At 46.5% G+C, this 15,000-nt stretch overlaps 31 non-coding genes and 16 pseudogenes across 31 annotated transcripts in view; all 47 read left to right on the top strand.

Annotated features, from left to right (window-relative positions):
- Positions 1–115: 115 nt before the first annotated feature.
- LOC138549110 (5S ribosomal RNA) lies at positions 116–234 on the top strand. The gene has a single exon (XR_011292895.1). It is a non-coding gene; the product is annotated as a 5S ribosomal RNA (ribosomal RNA).
- A 106-nt stretch (positions 235–340) lies between these two features.
- On the top strand, positions 341–459 carry LOC138537826 (5S ribosomal RNA). The gene has a single exon (XR_011285948.1). It is a non-coding gene; the product is annotated as a 5S ribosomal RNA (ribosomal RNA).
- Positions 460–565: 106 nt separating this feature from the next.
- On the top strand, positions 566–674 carry LOC138542642 (5S ribosomal RNA; annotated as a pseudogene).
- A 105-nt stretch (positions 675–779) lies between these two features.
- Positions 780–888, top strand: LOC138543597 (5S ribosomal RNA; annotated as a pseudogene).
- A 454-nt stretch (positions 889–1,342) lies between these two features.
- LOC138549112 (5S ribosomal RNA) lies at positions 1,343–1,461 on the top strand. Its single transcript, XR_011292897.1, has one exon. It is a non-coding gene; the product is annotated as a 5S ribosomal RNA (ribosomal RNA).
- A 106-nt stretch (positions 1,462–1,567) lies between these two features.
- LOC138546716 (5S ribosomal RNA) lies at positions 1,568–1,676 on the top strand (annotated as a pseudogene).
- Positions 1,677–2,139: 463 nt separating this feature from the next.
- On the top strand, positions 2,140–2,258 carry LOC138542299 (5S ribosomal RNA). Its single transcript, XR_011290286.1, has one exon. It is a non-coding gene; the product is annotated as a 5S ribosomal RNA (ribosomal RNA).
- Positions 2,259–2,364: 106 nt separating this feature from the next.
- Positions 2,365–2,483, top strand: LOC138542982 (5S ribosomal RNA). The gene has a single exon (XR_011290558.1). It is a non-coding gene; the product is annotated as a 5S ribosomal RNA (ribosomal RNA).
- Positions 2,484–2,589: 106 nt separating this feature from the next.
- Positions 2,590–2,708, top strand: LOC138550149 (5S ribosomal RNA). Its single transcript, XR_011293910.1, has one exon. It is a non-coding gene; the product is annotated as a 5S ribosomal RNA (ribosomal RNA).
- Positions 2,709–2,813: 105 nt separating this feature from the next.
- LOC138543598 (5S ribosomal RNA) lies at positions 2,814–2,922 on the top strand (annotated as a pseudogene).
- A 454-nt stretch (positions 2,923–3,376) lies between these two features.
- On the top strand, positions 3,377–3,495 carry LOC138549113 (5S ribosomal RNA). Its single transcript, XR_011292898.1, has one exon. It is a non-coding gene; the product is annotated as a 5S ribosomal RNA (ribosomal RNA).
- Positions 3,496–3,601: 106 nt separating this feature from the next.
- LOC138542993 (5S ribosomal RNA) lies at positions 3,602–3,720 on the top strand. The gene has a single exon (XR_011290559.1). It is a non-coding gene; the product is annotated as a 5S ribosomal RNA (ribosomal RNA).
- A 106-nt stretch (positions 3,721–3,826) lies between these two features.
- LOC138550830 (5S ribosomal RNA) lies at positions 3,827–3,945 on the top strand. Its single transcript, XR_011294575.1, has one exon. It is a non-coding gene; the product is annotated as a 5S ribosomal RNA (ribosomal RNA).
- A 105-nt stretch (positions 3,946–4,050) lies between these two features.
- LOC138543599 (5S ribosomal RNA) lies at positions 4,051–4,159 on the top strand (annotated as a pseudogene).
- A 471-nt stretch (positions 4,160–4,630) lies between these two features.
- Positions 4,631–4,749, top strand: LOC138538810 (5S ribosomal RNA). Its single transcript, XR_011286897.1, has one exon. It is a non-coding gene; the product is annotated as a 5S ribosomal RNA (ribosomal RNA).
- A 106-nt stretch (positions 4,750–4,855) lies between these two features.
- On the top strand, positions 4,856–4,974 carry LOC138542452 (5S ribosomal RNA). Its single transcript, XR_011290433.1, has one exon. It is a non-coding gene; the product is annotated as a 5S ribosomal RNA (ribosomal RNA).
- A 106-nt stretch (positions 4,975–5,080) lies between these two features.
- Positions 5,081–5,199, top strand: LOC138550372 (5S ribosomal RNA). Its single transcript, XR_011294127.1, has one exon. It is a non-coding gene; the product is annotated as a 5S ribosomal RNA (ribosomal RNA).
- Positions 5,200–5,305: 106 nt separating this feature from the next.
- On the top strand, positions 5,306–5,424 carry LOC138537284 (5S ribosomal RNA). Its single transcript, XR_011285425.1, has one exon. It is a non-coding gene; the product is annotated as a 5S ribosomal RNA (ribosomal RNA).
- Positions 5,425–5,530: 106 nt separating this feature from the next.
- On the top strand, positions 5,531–5,639 carry LOC138546503 (5S ribosomal RNA; annotated as a pseudogene).
- Positions 5,640–6,102: 463 nt separating this feature from the next.
- Positions 6,103–6,221, top strand: LOC138542040 (5S ribosomal RNA). The gene has a single exon (XR_011290030.1). It is a non-coding gene; the product is annotated as a 5S ribosomal RNA (ribosomal RNA).
- A 106-nt stretch (positions 6,222–6,327) lies between these two features.
- On the top strand, positions 6,328–6,446 carry LOC138543004 (5S ribosomal RNA). Its single transcript, XR_011290560.1, has one exon. It is a non-coding gene; the product is annotated as a 5S ribosomal RNA (ribosomal RNA).
- Positions 6,447–6,552: 106 nt separating this feature from the next.
- Positions 6,553–6,661, top strand: LOC138542663 (5S ribosomal RNA; annotated as a pseudogene).
- Positions 6,662–6,766: 105 nt separating this feature from the next.
- LOC138543600 (5S ribosomal RNA) lies at positions 6,767–6,875 on the top strand (annotated as a pseudogene).
- A 454-nt stretch (positions 6,876–7,329) lies between these two features.
- LOC138549114 (5S ribosomal RNA) lies at positions 7,330–7,448 on the top strand. The gene has a single exon (XR_011292899.1). It is a non-coding gene; the product is annotated as a 5S ribosomal RNA (ribosomal RNA).
- Positions 7,449–7,554: 106 nt separating this feature from the next.
- On the top strand, positions 7,555–7,663 carry LOC138546717 (5S ribosomal RNA; annotated as a pseudogene).
- A 453-nt stretch (positions 7,664–8,116) lies between these two features.
- LOC138549115 (5S ribosomal RNA) lies at positions 8,117–8,235 on the top strand. Its single transcript, XR_011292900.1, has one exon. It is a non-coding gene; the product is annotated as a 5S ribosomal RNA (ribosomal RNA).
- A 106-nt stretch (positions 8,236–8,341) lies between these two features.
- Positions 8,342–8,450, top strand: LOC138546869 (5S ribosomal RNA; annotated as a pseudogene).
- A 463-nt stretch (positions 8,451–8,913) lies between these two features.
- On the top strand, positions 8,914–9,032 carry LOC138537534 (5S ribosomal RNA). Its single transcript, XR_011285666.1, has one exon. It is a non-coding gene; the product is annotated as a 5S ribosomal RNA (ribosomal RNA).
- Positions 9,033–9,138: 106 nt separating this feature from the next.
- LOC138543016 (5S ribosomal RNA) lies at positions 9,139–9,257 on the top strand. Its single transcript, XR_011290562.1, has one exon. It is a non-coding gene; the product is annotated as a 5S ribosomal RNA (ribosomal RNA).
- A 106-nt stretch (positions 9,258–9,363) lies between these two features.
- Positions 9,364–9,482, top strand: LOC138551190 (5S ribosomal RNA). Its single transcript, XR_011294920.1, has one exon. It is a non-coding gene; the product is annotated as a 5S ribosomal RNA (ribosomal RNA).
- A 106-nt stretch (positions 9,483–9,588) lies between these two features.
- Positions 9,589–9,697, top strand: LOC138544323 (5S ribosomal RNA; annotated as a pseudogene).
- A 464-nt stretch (positions 9,698–10,161) lies between these two features.
- Positions 10,162–10,280, top strand: LOC138538811 (5S ribosomal RNA). Its single transcript, XR_011286898.1, has one exon. It is a non-coding gene; the product is annotated as a 5S ribosomal RNA (ribosomal RNA).
- Positions 10,281–10,386: 106 nt separating this feature from the next.
- Positions 10,387–10,505, top strand: LOC138537421 (5S ribosomal RNA). Its single transcript, XR_011285556.1, has one exon. It is a non-coding gene; the product is annotated as a 5S ribosomal RNA (ribosomal RNA).
- A 105-nt stretch (positions 10,506–10,610) lies between these two features.
- LOC138550373 (5S ribosomal RNA) lies at positions 10,611–10,729 on the top strand. Its single transcript, XR_011294128.1, has one exon. It is a non-coding gene; the product is annotated as a 5S ribosomal RNA (ribosomal RNA).
- A 106-nt stretch (positions 10,730–10,835) lies between these two features.
- Positions 10,836–10,954, top strand: LOC138542218 (5S ribosomal RNA). The gene has a single exon (XR_011290205.1). It is a non-coding gene; the product is annotated as a 5S ribosomal RNA (ribosomal RNA).
- Positions 10,955–11,060: 106 nt separating this feature from the next.
- LOC138546678 (5S ribosomal RNA) lies at positions 11,061–11,169 on the top strand (annotated as a pseudogene).
- Positions 11,170–11,622: 453 nt separating this feature from the next.
- On the top strand, positions 11,623–11,741 carry LOC138549116 (5S ribosomal RNA). Its single transcript, XR_011292901.1, has one exon. It is a non-coding gene; the product is annotated as a 5S ribosomal RNA (ribosomal RNA).
- Positions 11,742–11,847: 106 nt separating this feature from the next.
- Positions 11,848–11,966, top strand: LOC138543027 (5S ribosomal RNA). Its single transcript, XR_011290563.1, has one exon. It is a non-coding gene; the product is annotated as a 5S ribosomal RNA (ribosomal RNA).
- A 106-nt stretch (positions 11,967–12,072) lies between these two features.
- LOC138542666 (5S ribosomal RNA) lies at positions 12,073–12,181 on the top strand (annotated as a pseudogene).
- Positions 12,182–12,286: 105 nt separating this feature from the next.
- On the top strand, positions 12,287–12,395 carry LOC138543601 (5S ribosomal RNA; annotated as a pseudogene).
- A 454-nt stretch (positions 12,396–12,849) lies between these two features.
- On the top strand, positions 12,850–12,968 carry LOC138549117 (5S ribosomal RNA). The gene has a single exon (XR_011292902.1). It is a non-coding gene; the product is annotated as a 5S ribosomal RNA (ribosomal RNA).
- Positions 12,969–13,074: 106 nt separating this feature from the next.
- Positions 13,075–13,183, top strand: LOC138546718 (5S ribosomal RNA; annotated as a pseudogene).
- Positions 13,184–13,636: 453 nt separating this feature from the next.
- LOC138549118 (5S ribosomal RNA) lies at positions 13,637–13,755 on the top strand. Its single transcript, XR_011292903.1, has one exon. It is a non-coding gene; the product is annotated as a 5S ribosomal RNA (ribosomal RNA).
- Positions 13,756–13,861: 106 nt separating this feature from the next.
- LOC138546870 (5S ribosomal RNA) lies at positions 13,862–13,970 on the top strand (annotated as a pseudogene).
- A 463-nt stretch (positions 13,971–14,433) lies between these two features.
- LOC138537535 (5S ribosomal RNA) lies at positions 14,434–14,552 on the top strand. Its single transcript, XR_011285667.1, has one exon. It is a non-coding gene; the product is annotated as a 5S ribosomal RNA (ribosomal RNA).
- Positions 14,553–14,658: 106 nt separating this feature from the next.
- On the top strand, positions 14,659–14,777 carry LOC138543038 (5S ribosomal RNA). The gene has a single exon (XR_011290564.1). It is a non-coding gene; the product is annotated as a 5S ribosomal RNA (ribosomal RNA).
- Positions 14,778–14,883: 106 nt separating this feature from the next.
- LOC138551191 (5S ribosomal RNA) overlaps positions 14,884–15,000 on the top strand; it is a 119-nt gene continuing 2 nt past the window's right edge. The window contains exon 1 of the ribosomal RNA XR_011294921.1: positions 14,884–15,000. This exon is cut by the window's right edge and continues 2 nt beyond it. This is a non-coding gene — a ribosomal RNA (5S ribosomal RNA).

Genomic DNA, 15,000 nt, shown 5'->3' on the forward strand with positions numbered 1-15,000 from the left:
ATCTCGCCTGATCGAGCCTGATCGAGCGATGAGCGTGGTATCATGTTGCAAGTGGCTGCATGGCTTAGCTTACTAAATGCAAATGCATAAGAGTAATATTCTTAGCATTCCTAGAGCCTACGGCCACACCACACTGAATGCACCCGATCTCGTCTGATCTCGGAAGTTAAGCAGTGTCAGGCCTAGTTAGTACCTGGATGGGAGACCGCCTGGGAATACCAGGTGCTGTAGGCTTTTTTGTGCTCCAAGTTCAGGAAGTGAGCCCTTTCTCAATTGCCTTTTAAAACTGCAAGGTCTAGCCGACTAGATGCTTAAAAGTACAACACTCACTAGGCCCAGAGCCTACGGCCACACCACACTGAATGCGCCTGATCTCGTCTGATCTCAGAAGCTAAGCAGTGTTGGGCCTAGTTAGTACCTGGATGGGAGACCGCCTGGGAATACCAGGTGCTGTAGGCTTTTTTGTACTCCAAGTTCAGGAAGTGAGCCATTTCTCAATTGCCTTTCAAAACTGCAAGGTCTAGCCGACTAGATGCTTAAAAGTACAAAACTCACTAGGCCCAGAGCCTACGGCCACACCACACTGAATGCGCCCGATCTCGGAAGCTAAGCAGTGTCGGGCCTAGTTAGTACCTGGATGGGAGACCACCTGGGAATACCAGGTGCTGTAGGCTTTTTTGTGCTCCAAGTTCAGGAAGTGAGCCATTTCACAATTGCCTTTCAAAACTGCAAGGTCTAGCCGACTAGATGCTTAAAAGTACAAACGCACTAGGCCCAGAGCCTACGGCCACACCACACTGAATGCGCCCGATCTCGGAAGCTAAGCAGGGTCGGGCCTAGTTAGTACCTGGATGGGAGACTGCCTGGGAATACCAGGTGCTGTAGGCTTTTTTTGTGCTCCATGATTAGTAATTGCGCAACTTCTCAATTATTTTTCAAATTTGGTATGTTTCCAAAATAATTGTATCCCGTTTTATAGCGGAAATGTTGGACAACATCATGAGGGCTGGAGCTACCTTTTTACATAGAATTAGCATACAGGTAGTGTGTTCATGGGTAATAAATCGACTTTCACATGTAATGCAGTACAGAGAATATTGAGTCCTTCAAGAGGCATGAAAGAAAACCATTATTGTGTTGATTGTTCTCTCCACCTCCCTGCAACAGACACAGGATGGATGAATTAAAGTTATCCTACCAGACATAGGAGTCCTGAATGGGCCCACCAGTCTTATATATCTCGCCTGATCGAGCGATGAGCGTGGTATCATGTTGCAAGTGGCTGCATGGCTTAGCTTACTAAATGCAAATGCATAAGAGTAATATTCTTAGCATTCCTAGAGCCTACGGCCACACCACACTGAATGCACCCGATCTCGTCTGATCTCGGAAGTTAAGCAGTGTCAGGCCTAGTTAGTACCTGGATGGGAGACCGCCTGGGAATACCAGGTGCTGTAGGCTTTTTTGTGCTCCAAGTTCAGGAAGTGAGCCATTTCACAATTGCCTTTCAAAACTGCAAGGTCTAGCCGACTAGATGCTTAAAAGTACAAAACTCACTAGGCCCAGAGCCTACGGCCACACCACACTGAATGTGCCCAATCTCGGAAGCTAAGCAGGGTCGGGCCTAGTTAGTACCTGGATGGGAGACTGCCTGGGAATACCAGGTGCTGTAGGCTTTTTTGTGCTCCATGATTAGTAATTGCGCAACTTCTCAATTATTTTTCAAATTTGGTATGTTTCCAAAATAATTGTATCCCGTTTTATAGCGGAAATGTTGGACAACATCATGAGGGCTGGAGCTACCTTTTTACATAGAATTAGCATACAGGTAGTGTGTTCATGGGTAATAAATCGACTTTCACATGTAATGCAGTACAGAGAATATTGAGTCCTTCAAGAGGCATGAAAGAAAACCATTATTGTGTTGATTGTTCTCTCCACCTCCCTGCAACAGACACAGGATGGATGAATTAAAGTTATCCTACCAGACATAGGAGTCCTGAATGGGCCCACCAGTCTTATATATCTCGCCTGATCGAGCCTGATCGAGCGATGAGCGTGGTATCATGTTGCAAGTGGCTGCATGGCTTAGCTTACTAAATGCAAATGCATAAGAGTAATATTCTTAGCATTCCTAGAGCCTACGGCCACACCACACTGAATGCACCCGATCTCGTCTGATCACGGAAGTTAAGCAGTGTCAGGCCTAGTTAGTACCTGGATGGGAGACTGCCTGGGAATACCAGGTGCTGTAGGCTTTTTTGTGCTCCAAGTTCAGGAAGTGAGCCCTTTCTCAATTGCCTTTTAAAACTGCAAGGTCTAGCCGACTAGATGCTTAAAAGTACAACACTCACTAGGCCCAGAGCCTACGGCCACACCACACTGAATGCGCCTGATCTCGTCTGATCTCAGAAGCTAAGCAGTGTCGGGCCTAGTTAGTACCTGGATGGGAGACCGCCTGGGAATACCAGGTGCTGTAGGCTTTTTTGTACTCCAAGTTCAGGAAGTGAGCCATTTCTCAATTGCCTTTCAAAACTGCAAGGTCTAGCCGACTAGATGCTTAAAAGTACAAAACTCACTAGGCCCAGAGCCTACGGCCACACCACACTGAATGCGCCCGATCTCGTCTGATCTCGGAAGCTAAGCAGTGTCGGGCCTAGTTAGTACCTGGATGGGAGACCACCTGGGAATACCAGGTGCTGTAGGCTTTTTTGTGCTCCAAGTTCAGGAAGTGAGCCATTTCACAATTGCCTTTCAAAACTGCAAGGTCTAGCCGACTAGATGCTTAAAAGTACAAACTCACTAGGCCCAGAGCCTACGGCCACACCACACTGAATGCGCCCGATCTCGGAAGCTAAGCAGGGTCGGGCCTAGTTAGTACCTGGATGGGAGACTGCCTGGGAATACCAGGTGCTGTAGGCTTTTTTTGTGCTCCATGATTAGTAATTGCGCAACTTCTCAATTATTTTTCAAATTTGGTATGTTTCCAAAATAATTGTATCCCGTTTTATAGCGGAAATGTTGGACAACATCATGAGGGCTGGAGCTACCTTTTTACATAGAATTAGCATACAGGTAGTGTGTTCATGGGTAATAAATCGACTTTCACATGTAATGCAGTACAGAGAATATTGAGTCCTTCAAGAGGCATGAAAGAAAACCATTATTGTGTTGATTGTTCTCTCCACCTCCCTGCAACAGACACAGGATGGATGAATTAAAGTTATCCTACCAGACATAGGAGTCCTGAATGGGCCCACCAGTCTTATATATCTCGCCTGATCGAGCGATGAGCGTGGTATCATGTTGCAAGTGGCTGCATGGCTTAGCTTACTAAATGCAAATGCATAAGAGTAATATTCTTAGCATTCCTAGAGCCTACGGCCACACCACACTGAATGCACCCGATCTCGTCTGATCTCGGAAGTTAAGCAGTGTCAGGCCTAGTTAGTACCTGGATGGGAGACCGCCTGGGAATACCAGGTGCTGTAGGCTTTTTTGTGCTCCAAGTTCAGGAAGTGAGCCCTTTCTCAATTGCCTTTTAAAACTGCAAGGTCTAGCCGACTAGATGCTTAAAAGTACAACACTCACTAGGCCCAGAGCCTACGGCCACACCACACTGAATGCGCCTGATCTCGTCTGATCTCAGAAGCTAAGCAGTGTCGGGCCTAGTTAGTACCTGGATGGGAGACCGCCTGGGAATACCAGGTGCTGTAGGCTTTTTTGTACTCCAAGTTCAGGAAGTGAGCCATTTCTCAATTGCCTTTCAAAACTGCAAGGTCTAGCCGACTAGATGCTTAAAAGTACAAAACTCACTAGGCCCAGAGCCTACGGCCACACCACACTGAATGCGCCCGATCTCGTCTGATCTCGGAAGCTAAGCAGGGTCGGGCCTAGTTAGTACCTGGATGGGAGACCACCTGGGAATACCAGGTGCTGTAGGCTTTTTTGTGCTCCAAGTTCAGGAAGTGAGCCATTTCACAATTGCCTTTCAAAACTGCAAGGTCTAGCCGACTAGATGCTTAAAAGTACAAACTCACTAGGCCCAGAGCCTACGGCCACACCACACTGAATGCGCCCGATCTCGGAAGCTAAGCAGGGTCGGGCCTAGTTAGTACCTGGATGGGAGACTGCCTGGGAATACCAGGTGCTGTAGGCTTTTTTTGTGCTCCATGATTAGTAATTGCGCAACTTCTCAATTATTTTTCAAATTTGGTATGTTTCCAAAATAATTGTATCCCGTTTTATAGCGGAAATGTTGGACAACATCATGAGGGCTGGAGCTACCTTTTTACATAGAATTAGCATACAGGTAGTGTGTTCATGGGTAATAAATCGACTTTCACATGTAATGCAGTACAGAGAATATTGAGTCCTTCAAGAGGCATGAAAGAAAACCATTATTGTGTTGATTGTTCTCTCCACCTCCCTGCAACAGACACAGGATGGATGAATTAAAGTTATCCTACCAGACATAGGAGTCCTGAATGGGCCCACCAGTCTTATATATCTCGCCTGATCGAGCCTGATCGAGCGATGAGCGATGAGCGTGGTATCATGTTGCAAGTGGCTGCATGGCTTAGCTTACTAAATGCAAATGCATAAGAGTAATATTCTTAGCATTCCTAGAGCCTACGGCCACACCACACTGAATGCACCCGATCTCGACTGATCTCGGAAGTTAAGCAGTGTCAGGCCTAGTTAGTACCTGGATGGGAGACCGCCTGGGAATACCAGGTGCTGTAGGCTTTTTTGTGCTCCAAGTTCAGGAAGTGAGCCCTTTCTCAATTGCCTTTTAAAACTGCAAGGTCTAGCCGACTAGATGCTTAAAAGTACAAAACTCACTAGGCCCAGAGCCTACGGCCACACCACACTGATTGTGCCTGATCTCGTCTGATCTCAGAAGCTAAGCAGTGTCAGGCCTAGTTAGTACCTGGATGGAAGACCGCCTGGGAATACCAGGTGCTGTAGGCTTTTTTGTACTCCAAGTTCAGGAAGTGAGCCATTTCTCAATTGCCTTTCAAAACTGCAAGGTCTAGCCGACTAGATGCTTAAAAGTACAAAACTCACAAGAACCAGAGCCTACGGCCACACCACACTGAATGCGCCCGATCTCGTCTGATCTCGGAAGCTAAGCAGTGTCGGGCCTCGTTAGTACCTGGATGGGAGACCGCCTGGGAATACCAGGTGCTGTAGGCTTTTTTGTGCTCCAAGTTCAGGAAGTGAGCCATTTCTCAATTGCCTTTCAAAACTGCAAGGTCTAGCTGACTAGATGCTTAAAAGTACAAAACTCACTAGGCCCAGAGCCTACGGCCACACCACACTGATTGCGCCCGATCTCGTCTGATCTTGGAAGCTAAGCAGTGTCGGGCCTAGTTAGTACCTGGATGGGAGACCACCTGGGAATACCAGGTGCTGTAGGCTTTTTTGTGCTCCAAGTTCAGGAAGTGAGCCATTTCACAATTGCCTTTCAAAACTGCAAGGTCTAGCCGACTAGATGCTTAAAAGTACAAAACTCACTAGGCCCAGAGCCTACGGCCACACCACACTGAATGTGCCCGATCTCGGAAGCTAAGCAGGGTCAGGCCTAGTTAGTACCTGGATGGGAGACTGCCTGGGAATACCAGGTGCTGTAGGCTTTTTTGTGCTCCATGATTAGTAATTGCGCAACTTCTCAATTATTTTTCAAATTTGGTATGTTTCCAAAATAATTGTATCCCGTTTTATTGCGGAAATGTTGGACAACATCATGAGGGCTGGAGCTACCTTTTTACATAGAATTAGCATACAGGTAGTGTGTTCATGGGTAATAAATCGACTTTCACATGTAATGCAGTACAGAGAATATTGAGTCCTTCAAGAGGCATGAAAGAAAACCATTATTGTGTTGATTGTTCTCTCCACCTCCCTGCAACAGACACAGGATGGATGAATTAAAGTTATCCTACCAGACATAGGAGTCCTGAATGGGCCCACCAGTCTTATATATCTCGCCTGATCGAGCCTGATCGAGCGATGAGCGTGGTATCATGTTGCAAGTGGCTGCATGGCTTAGCTTACTAAATGCAAATGCATAAGAGTAATATTCTTAGCATTCCTAGAGCCTACGGCAACACCACACTGAATGCACCCAATCTCGTCTGATCTCGGAAGTTAAGCAGTGTCAGGCCTAGTTAGTACCTGGATGGGAGACCGCCTGGGAATACCAGGTGCTGTAGGCTTTTTTGTGCTCCAAGTTCAGGAAGTGAGCCCTTTCTCAATTGCCTTTTAAAACTGCAAGGTCTAGCCGACTAGATGCTTAAAAGTACAACACTCACTAGGCCCAGAGCCTACGGCCACACCACACTGAATGCGCCTGATCTCGTCTGATCTCAGAAGCTAAGCAGTGTCGGGCCTAGTTAGTACCTGGATGGGAGACCGCCTGGGAATACCAGGTGCTGTAGGCTTTTTTGTACTCCAAGTTCAGGAAGTGAGCCATTTCTCAATTGCCTTTCAAAACTGCAAGGTCTAGCCGACTAGATGCTTAAAAGTACAAAACTCACTAGGCCCAGAGCCTACGGCCACACCACACTGAATGCTCCCGATCTCGGAAGCTAAGCAGTGTCGGGCCTAGTTAGTACCTGGATGGGAGACCACCTGGGAATACCAGGTGCTGTAGGCTTTTTTGTGCTCCAAGTTCAGGAAGTGAGCCATTTCACAATTGCCTTTCAAAACTGCAAGGTCTAGCCGACTAGATGCTTAAAAGTACAAACTCACTAGGCCAAGAGCCTACGGCCACACCACACTGAATGCGCCCGATCTCGGAAGCTAAGCAGGGTCGGGCCTAGTTAGTACCTGGATGGGAGACTGCCTGGGAATACCAGGTGCTGTAGGCTTTTTTTGTGCTCCATGATTAGTAATTGCGCAACTTCTCAATTATTTTTCAAATTTGGTATGTTTCCAAAATAATTGTATCCCGTTTTATAGCGGAAATGTTGGACAACATCATGAGGGCTGGAGCTACCTTTTTACATAGAATTAGCATACAGGTAGTGTGTTCATGGGTAATAAATCGACTTTCACATGTAATGCAGTACAGAGAATATTGAGTCCTTCAAGAGGCATGAAAGAAAACCATTATTGTGTTGATTGTTCTCTCCACCTCCCTGCAACAGACACAGGATGGATGAATTAAAGTTATCCTACCAGACATAGGAGTCCTGAATGGGCCCACCAGTCTTATATATCTCGCCTGATCGAGCGATGAGCGTGGTATCATGTTGCAAGTGGCTGCATGGCTTAGCTTACTAAATGCAAATGCATAAGAGTAATATTCTTAGCATTCCTAGAGCCTACGGCCACACCACACTGAATGCACCCGATCTCGTCTGATCTCGGAAGTTAAGCAGTGTCAGGCCTAGTTAGTACCTGGATGGGAGACCGCCTGGGAATACCAGGTGCTGTAGGCTTTTTTGTGCTCCAAGTTCAGGAAGTGAGCCATTTCACAATTGCCTTTCAAAACTGCAAGGTCTAGCCGACTAGATGCTTAAAAGTACAAAACTCACTAGGCCCAGAGCCTACGGCCACACCACACTGAATGTGCCCAATCTCGGAAGCTAAGCAGGGTCGGGCCTAGTTAGTACCTGGATGGGAGACTGCCTGGGAATACCAGGTGCTGTAGGCTTTTTTGTGCTCCATGATTAGTAATTGCGCAACTTCTCAATTATTTTTCAAATTTGGTATGTTTCCAAAATAATTGTATCCCGTTTTATAGCGGAAATGTTGGACAACATCATGAGGGCTGGAGCTACCTTTTTACATAGAATTAGCATACAGGTAGTGTGTTCATGGGTAATAAATCGACTTTCACATGTAATGCAGTACAGAGAATATTGAGTCCTTCAAGAGGCATGAAAGAAAACCATTATTGTGTTGATTGTTCTCTCCACCTCCCTGCAACAGACACAGGATGGATGAATTAAAGTTATCCTACCAGACATAGGAGTCCTGAATGGGCCCACCAGTCTTATATATCTCGCCTGATCGAGCGATGAGCGTGGTATCATGTTGCAAGTGGCTGCATGGCTTAGCTTACTAAATGCAAATGCATAAGAGTAATATTCTTAGCATTCCTAGAGCCTACGGCCACACCACACTGAATGCACCCGATCTCGTCTGATCTCGGAAGTTAAGCAGTGTCAGGCCTAGTTAGTACCTGGATGGGAGACCGCCTGGGAATACCAGGTGCTGTAGGCTTTTTTGTGCTCCAAGTTCAGGAAGTGAGCCATTTCTCAATTGCCTTTCAAAACTGCAAGGTCTAGCCGACTAGATGCTTAAAAGTACAAAACTCACTAGGCCCAGAGCCTACGGCCACACCACACTGAATGTGCCCAATCTCGGAAGCTAAGCAGGGTCGGGCCTAATTAGTACCTGGATGGGAGACTGCCTGGGAATACCAGGTGCTGTAGGCTTTTTTGTGCTCCATGATTAGTAATTGCGCAACTTCTCAATTATTTTTCAAATTTGGTATGTTTCCAAAATAATTGTATCCCGTTTTATAGCGGAAATGTTGGACAACATCATGAGGGCTGGAGCTACCTTTTTACATAGAATTAGCATACAGGTAGTGTGTTCATGGGTAATAAATCGACTTTCACATGTAATGCAGTACAGAGAATATTGAGTCCTTCAAGAGGCATGAAAGAAAACCATTATTGTGTTGATTGTTCTCTCCACCTCCCTGCAACAGACACAGGATGGATGAATTAAAGTTATCCTACCAGACATAGGAGTCCTGAATGGGCCCACCAGTCTTATATATCTCGCCTGATCGAGCCTGATCGAGCGATGAGCGTGGTATCATGTTGCAAGTGGCTGCATGGCTTAGCTTACTAAATGCAAATGCATAAGAGTAATATTCTTAGCATTCCTAGAGCCTACGGCCACACCACACTGAATGCACCCGATCTCGTCTGATCTCGGAAGTTAAGCAGTGTCAGGCCTAGTTAGTACCTGGATGGGAGACTGCCTGGGAATACCAGGTGCTGTAGGCTTTTTTGTGCTCCAAGTTCAGGAAGTGAGCCCTTTCTCAATTGCCTTTTAAAACTGCAAGGTCTAGCCGACTAGATGCTTAAAAGTACAACACTCACTAGGCCCAGAGCCTACGGCCACACCACACTGAATGCGCCTGATCTCGTCTGATCTCAGAAGCTAAGCAGTGTCGGGCCTAGTTAGTACCTGGATGGGAGACCGCCTGGGAATACCAGGTGCTGTAGGCTTTTTTGTACTCCAAGTTCAGGAAGTGAGCCATTTCTCAATTGCCTTTCAAAACTGCAAGGTCTAGCCGACTAGATGCTTAAAAGTACAAAACTCACTAGGCCCAGAGCCTACGGCCACACCACACTGAATGCGCCCGATCTTGTCTGATCTCGGAAGCTAAGCAGTGTCGGGCCTAGTTAGTACCTGGATGGGAGACCACCTGGGAATACCAGGTGCTGTAGGCTTTTTTTGTGCTCCAAGTTCAGGAAGTGAGCCATTTCACAATTGCCTTTCAAAACTGCAAGGTCTAGCCGACTAGATGCTTAAAAGTACAAACTCACTAGTCCCAGAGCCTACGGCCACACCACACTGAATGCACCCGATCTCGGAAGCTAAGCAGGGTCGGGCATAGTTAGTACCTGGATGGGAGACTGCCTGGGAATACCAGGTGCTGTAGGCTTTTTTTGTGCTCCATGATTAGTAATTGCGCAACTTCTCAATTATTTTTCAAATTTGGTATGTTTCCAAAATAATTGTATCCCGTTTTATAGCGGAAATGTTGGACAACATCATGAGGGCTGGAGCTACCTTTTTACATAGAATTAGCATACAGGTAGTGTGTTCATGGGTAATAAATCGACTTTCACATGTAATGCAGTACAGAGAATATTGAGTCCTTCAAGAGGCATGAAAGAAAACCATTATTGTGTTGATTGTTCTCTCCACCTCCCTGCAACAGACACAGGATGGATGAATTAAAGTTATCCTACCAGACATAGGAGTCCTGAATGGGCCCACCAGTCTTATATATCTCGCCTGATCGAGCCTGATCGAGCGATGAGCGTGGTATCATGTTGCAAGTGGCTGCATGGCTTAGCTTACTAAATGCAAATGCATAAGAGTAATATTCTTAGCATTCCTAGAGCCTACGGCCACACCACACTGAATGCACCCGATCTCGACTGATCTCGGAAGTTAAGCAGTGTCAGGCCTAGTTAGTACCTGGATGGGAGACCGCCTGGGAATACCAGGTGCTGTAGGCTTTTTTGTGCTCCAAGTTCAGGAAGTGAGCCCTTTCTCAATTGCCTTTTAAAACTGCAAGGTCTAGCCGACTAGATGCTTAAAAGTACAAAACTCACTAGGCCCAGAGCCTACGGCCACACCACACTGAATGTGCCTGATCTCGTCTGATCTCAGAAGCTAAGCAGTGTTGGGCCTAGTTAGTACCTGGATGGAAGACCGCCTGGGAATACCAGGTGCTGTAGGCTTTTTTGTACTCCAAGTTCAGGAAGTGAGCCATTTCTCAATTGCCTTTCAAAACTGCAAGGTCTAGCCGACTAGATGCTTAAAAGTACAAACTCACAAGAACCAGAGCCTACGGCCACACCACACTGAATGCGCCCGATCTCGTCTGATCTCGGAAGCTAAGCAGTGTCGGGCCTCGTTAGTACCTGGATGGGAGACCGCCTGGGAATACCAGGTGCTGTAGGCTTTTTTGTGCTCCAAGTTCAGGAAGTGAGCCATTTCTCAATTGCCTTTCAAAACTGCAAGGTCTAGCTGACTAGATGCTTAAAAGTACAAAACTCACTAGGCCCAGAGCCTACGGCCACACCACACTGATTGCGCCCGATCTCGTCTGATCTCAGAAGCTAAGCAGTGTCGGGCCTAGTTAGTTCCTGGATGGGAGACCACCTGGGAATACCAGGTGCTGTAGGCTTTTTTGTGCTCCAAGTTCAGGAAGTGAGCCATTTCACAATTGCCTTTCAAAACTGCAAGGTCTAGCCGACTAGATGCTTAAAAGTACAAAACTCACTAGGCCCAGAGCCTACGGCCACACCACACTGAATGTGCCTGATCTCAGAAGCTAAGCAGGGTCAGGCCTAGTTAGTACCTGGATGGGAGACTGCCTGGGAATACCAGGTGCTGTAGGCTTTTTTGTGCTCCATGATTAGTAATTGCGCAACTTCTCAATTATTTTTCAAATTTGGTATGTTTCCAAAATAATTGTATCCCGTTTTATAGCGGAAATGTTGGACAACATCATGAGGGCTGGAGCTACCTTTTTACATAGAATTAGCATACAGGTAGTGTGTTCATGGGTAATAAATCGACTTTCACATGTAATGCAGTACAGAGAATATTGAGTCCTTCAAGAGGCATGAAAGAAAACCATTATTGTGTTGATTGTTCTCTCCACCTCCCTGCAACAGACACAGGATGGATGAATTAAAGTTATCCTACCAGACATAGGAGTCCTGAATGGGCCCACCAGTCTTATATATCTCGCCTGATCGAGCGATGAGCGTGGTATCATGTTGCAAGTGGCTGTATGGCTTAGCTTACTAAATGCAAATGCATAAGAGTAATATTCTTAGCATTCCTAGAGCCTACGGCCACACCACACTGAATGCACCCGATCTCGTCTGATCTCGGAAGTTAAGCAGTGTCAGGCCTAGTTAGTACCTGGATGGGAGACCGCCTGGGAATACCAGGTGCTGTAGGCTTTTTTGTGCTCCAAGTTCAGGAAGTGAGCCCTTTCTCAATTGCCTTTTAAAACTGCAAGGTCTAGCCGACTAGATGCTTAAAAGTACAACACTCACTAGGCCCAGAGCCTACGGCCACACCACACTGAATGCGCCTGATCTCGTCTGATCTCAGAAGCTAAGCAGTGTCGGGCCTAGTTAGTACCTGGATGGGAGACCGCCTGGGAATACCAGGTGCTGTAGGCTTTTTTGTACTCCAAGTTCAGGAAGTGAGCCATTTCTCAATTGCCTTTCAAAACTGCAAGGTCTAGCCGACTAGATGCTTAAAAGTACAAAACTCACTAGGCCCAGAGCCTACGGCCACACCACACTGAATGCTCCCGATCTCGGAAGCTAAGCAGTGTCGGGCCTAGTTAGTACCTGGATGGGAGACCACCTGGGAATACCAGGTGCTGTAGGCTTTTTTGTGCTCCAAGTTCAGGAAGTGAGCCATTTCACAATTGCCTTTCAAAACTGCAAGGTCTAGCCGACTAGATGCTTAAAAGTACAAACTCACTAGGCCAAGAGCCTACGGCCACACCACACTGAATGCGCCCGATCTCGGAAGCTAAGCAGGGTCGGGCCTAGTTAGTACCTGGATGGGAGACTGCCTGGGAATACCAGGTGCTGTAGGCTTTTTTTGTGCTCCATGATTAGTAATTGCGCAACTTCTCAATTATTTTTCAAATTTGGTATGTTTCCAAAATAATTGTATCCCGTTTTATAGCGGAAATGTTGGACAACATCATGAGGGCTGGAGCTACCTTTTTACATAGAATTAGCATACAGGTAGTGTGTTCATGGGTAATAAATCGACTTTCACATGTAATGCAGTACAGAGAATATTGAGTCCTTCAAGAGGCATGAAAGAAAACCATTATTGTGTTGATTGTTCTCTCCACCTCCCTGCAACAGACACAGGATGGATGAATTAAAGTTATCCTACCAGACATAGGAGTCCTGAATGGGCCCACCAGTCTTATATATCTCGCCTGATCGAGCGATGAGCGTGGTATCATGTTGCAAGTGGCTGCATGGCTTAGCTTACTAAATGCAAATGCATAAGAGTAATATTCTTAGCATTCCTAGAGCCTACGGCCACACCACACTGAATGCACCCGATCTCGTCTGATCTCGGAAGTTAAGCAGTGTCAGGCCTAGTTAGTACCTGGATGGGAGACCGCCTGGGAATACCAGGTGCTGTAGGCTTTTTTGTGCTCCAAGTTCAGGAAGTGAGCCATTTCACAATTGCCTTTCAAAACTGCAAGGTCTAGCCGACTAGATGCTTAAAAGTACAAAACTCACTAGGCCCAGAGCCTACGGCCACACCACACTGAATGTGCCCAATCTCGGAAGCTAAGCAGGGTCGGGCCTAGTTAGTACCTGGATGGGAGACTGCCTGGGAATACCAGGTGCTGTAGGCTTTTTTGTGCTCCATGATTAGTAATTGCGCAACTTCTCAATTATTTTTCAAATTTGGTATGTTTCCAAAATAATTGTATCCCGTTTTATAGCGGAAATGTTGGACAACATCATGAGGGCTGGAGCTACCTTTTTACATAGAATTAGCATACAGGTAGTGTGTTCATGGGTAATAAATCGACTTTCACATGTAATGCAGTACAGAGAATATTGAGTCCTTCAAGAGGCATGAAAGAAAACCATTATTGTGTTGATTGTTCTCTCCACCTCCCTGCAACAGACACAGGATGGATGAATTAAAGTTATCCTACCAGACATAGGAGTCCTGAATGGGCCCACCAGTCTTATATATCTCGCCTGATCGAGCGATGAGCGTGGTATCATGTTGCAAGTGGCTGCATGGCTTAGCTTACTAAATGCAAATGCATAAGAGTAATATTCTTAGCATTCCTAGAGCCTACGGCCACACCACACTGAATGCACCCGATCTCGTCTGATCTCGGAAGTTAAGCAGTGTCAGGCCTAGTTAGTACCTGGATGGGAGACCGCCTGGGAATACCAGGTGCTGTAGGCTTTTTTGTGCTCCAAGTTCAGGAAGTGAGCCATTTCTCAATTGCCTTTCAAAACTGCAAGGTCTAGCCGACTAGATGCTTAAAAGTACAAAACTCACTAGGCCCAGAGCCTACGGCCACACCACACTGAATGTGCCCAATCTCGGAAGCTAAGCAGGGTCGGGCCTAATTAGTACCTGGATGGGAGACTGCCTGGGAATACCAGGTGCTGTAGGCTTTTTTGTGCTCCATGATTAGTAATTGCGCAACTTCTCAATTATTTTTCAAATTTGGTATGTTTCCAAAATAATTGTATCCCGTTTTATAGCGGAAATGTTGGACAACATCATGAGGGCTGGAGCTACCTTTTTACATAGAATTAGCATACAGGTAGTGTGTTCATGGGTAATAAATCGACTTTCACATGTAATGCAGTACAGAGAATATTGAGTCCTTCAAGAGGCATGAAAGAAAACCATTATTGTGTTGATTGTTCTCTCCACCTCCCTGCAACAGACACAGGATGGATGAATTAAAGTTATCCTACCAGACATAGGAGTCCTGAATGGGCCCACCAGTCTTATATATCTCGCCTGATCGAGCCTGATCGAGCGATGAGCGTGGTATCATGTTGCAAGTGGCTGCATGGCTTAGCTTACTAAATGCAAATGCATAAGAGTAATATTCTTAGCATTCCTAGAGCCTACGGCCACACCACACTGAATGCACCCGATCTCGTCTGATCTCGGAAGTTAAGCAGTGTCAGGCCTAGTTAGTACCTGGATGGGAGACTGCCTGGGAATACCAGGTGCTGTAGGCTTTTTTGTGCTCCAAGTTCAGGAAGTGAGCCCTTTCTCAATTGCCTTTTAAAACTGCAAGGTCTAGCCGACTAGATGCTTAAAAGTACAACACTCACTAGGCCCAGAGCCTACGGCCACACCACACTGAATGCGCCTGATCTCGTCTGATCTCAGAAGCTAAGCAGTGTCGGGCCTAGTTAGTACCTGGATGGGAGACCGCCTGGGAATACCAGGTGCTGTAGGCTTTTTTGTACTCCAAGTTCAGGAAGTGAGCCATTTCTCAATTGCCTTTCAAAACTGCAAGGTCTAGCCGACTAGATGCTTAAAAGTACAAAACTCACTAGGCCCAGAGCCTACGGCCACACCACACTGAATGCGCCCGATCTTGTCTGATCTCGGAAGCTAAGCAGTGTCGGGCCTAGTTAGTACCTGGATGGGAGACCACCTGGGAATACCAGGTGCTGTAGG

The sequence above is a fragment of the Ambystoma mexicanum genome, unplaced genomic scaffold (assembly GCF_040938575.1).
Source record: "Ambystoma mexicanum isolate Mex_15411 unplaced genomic scaffold, UKY_AmexF1_1 Mex_scaf10, whole genome shotgun sequence".
NCBI classification, from domain to species: Eukaryota; Metazoa; Chordata; class Amphibia; order Caudata; family Ambystomatidae; genus Ambystoma; species Ambystoma mexicanum.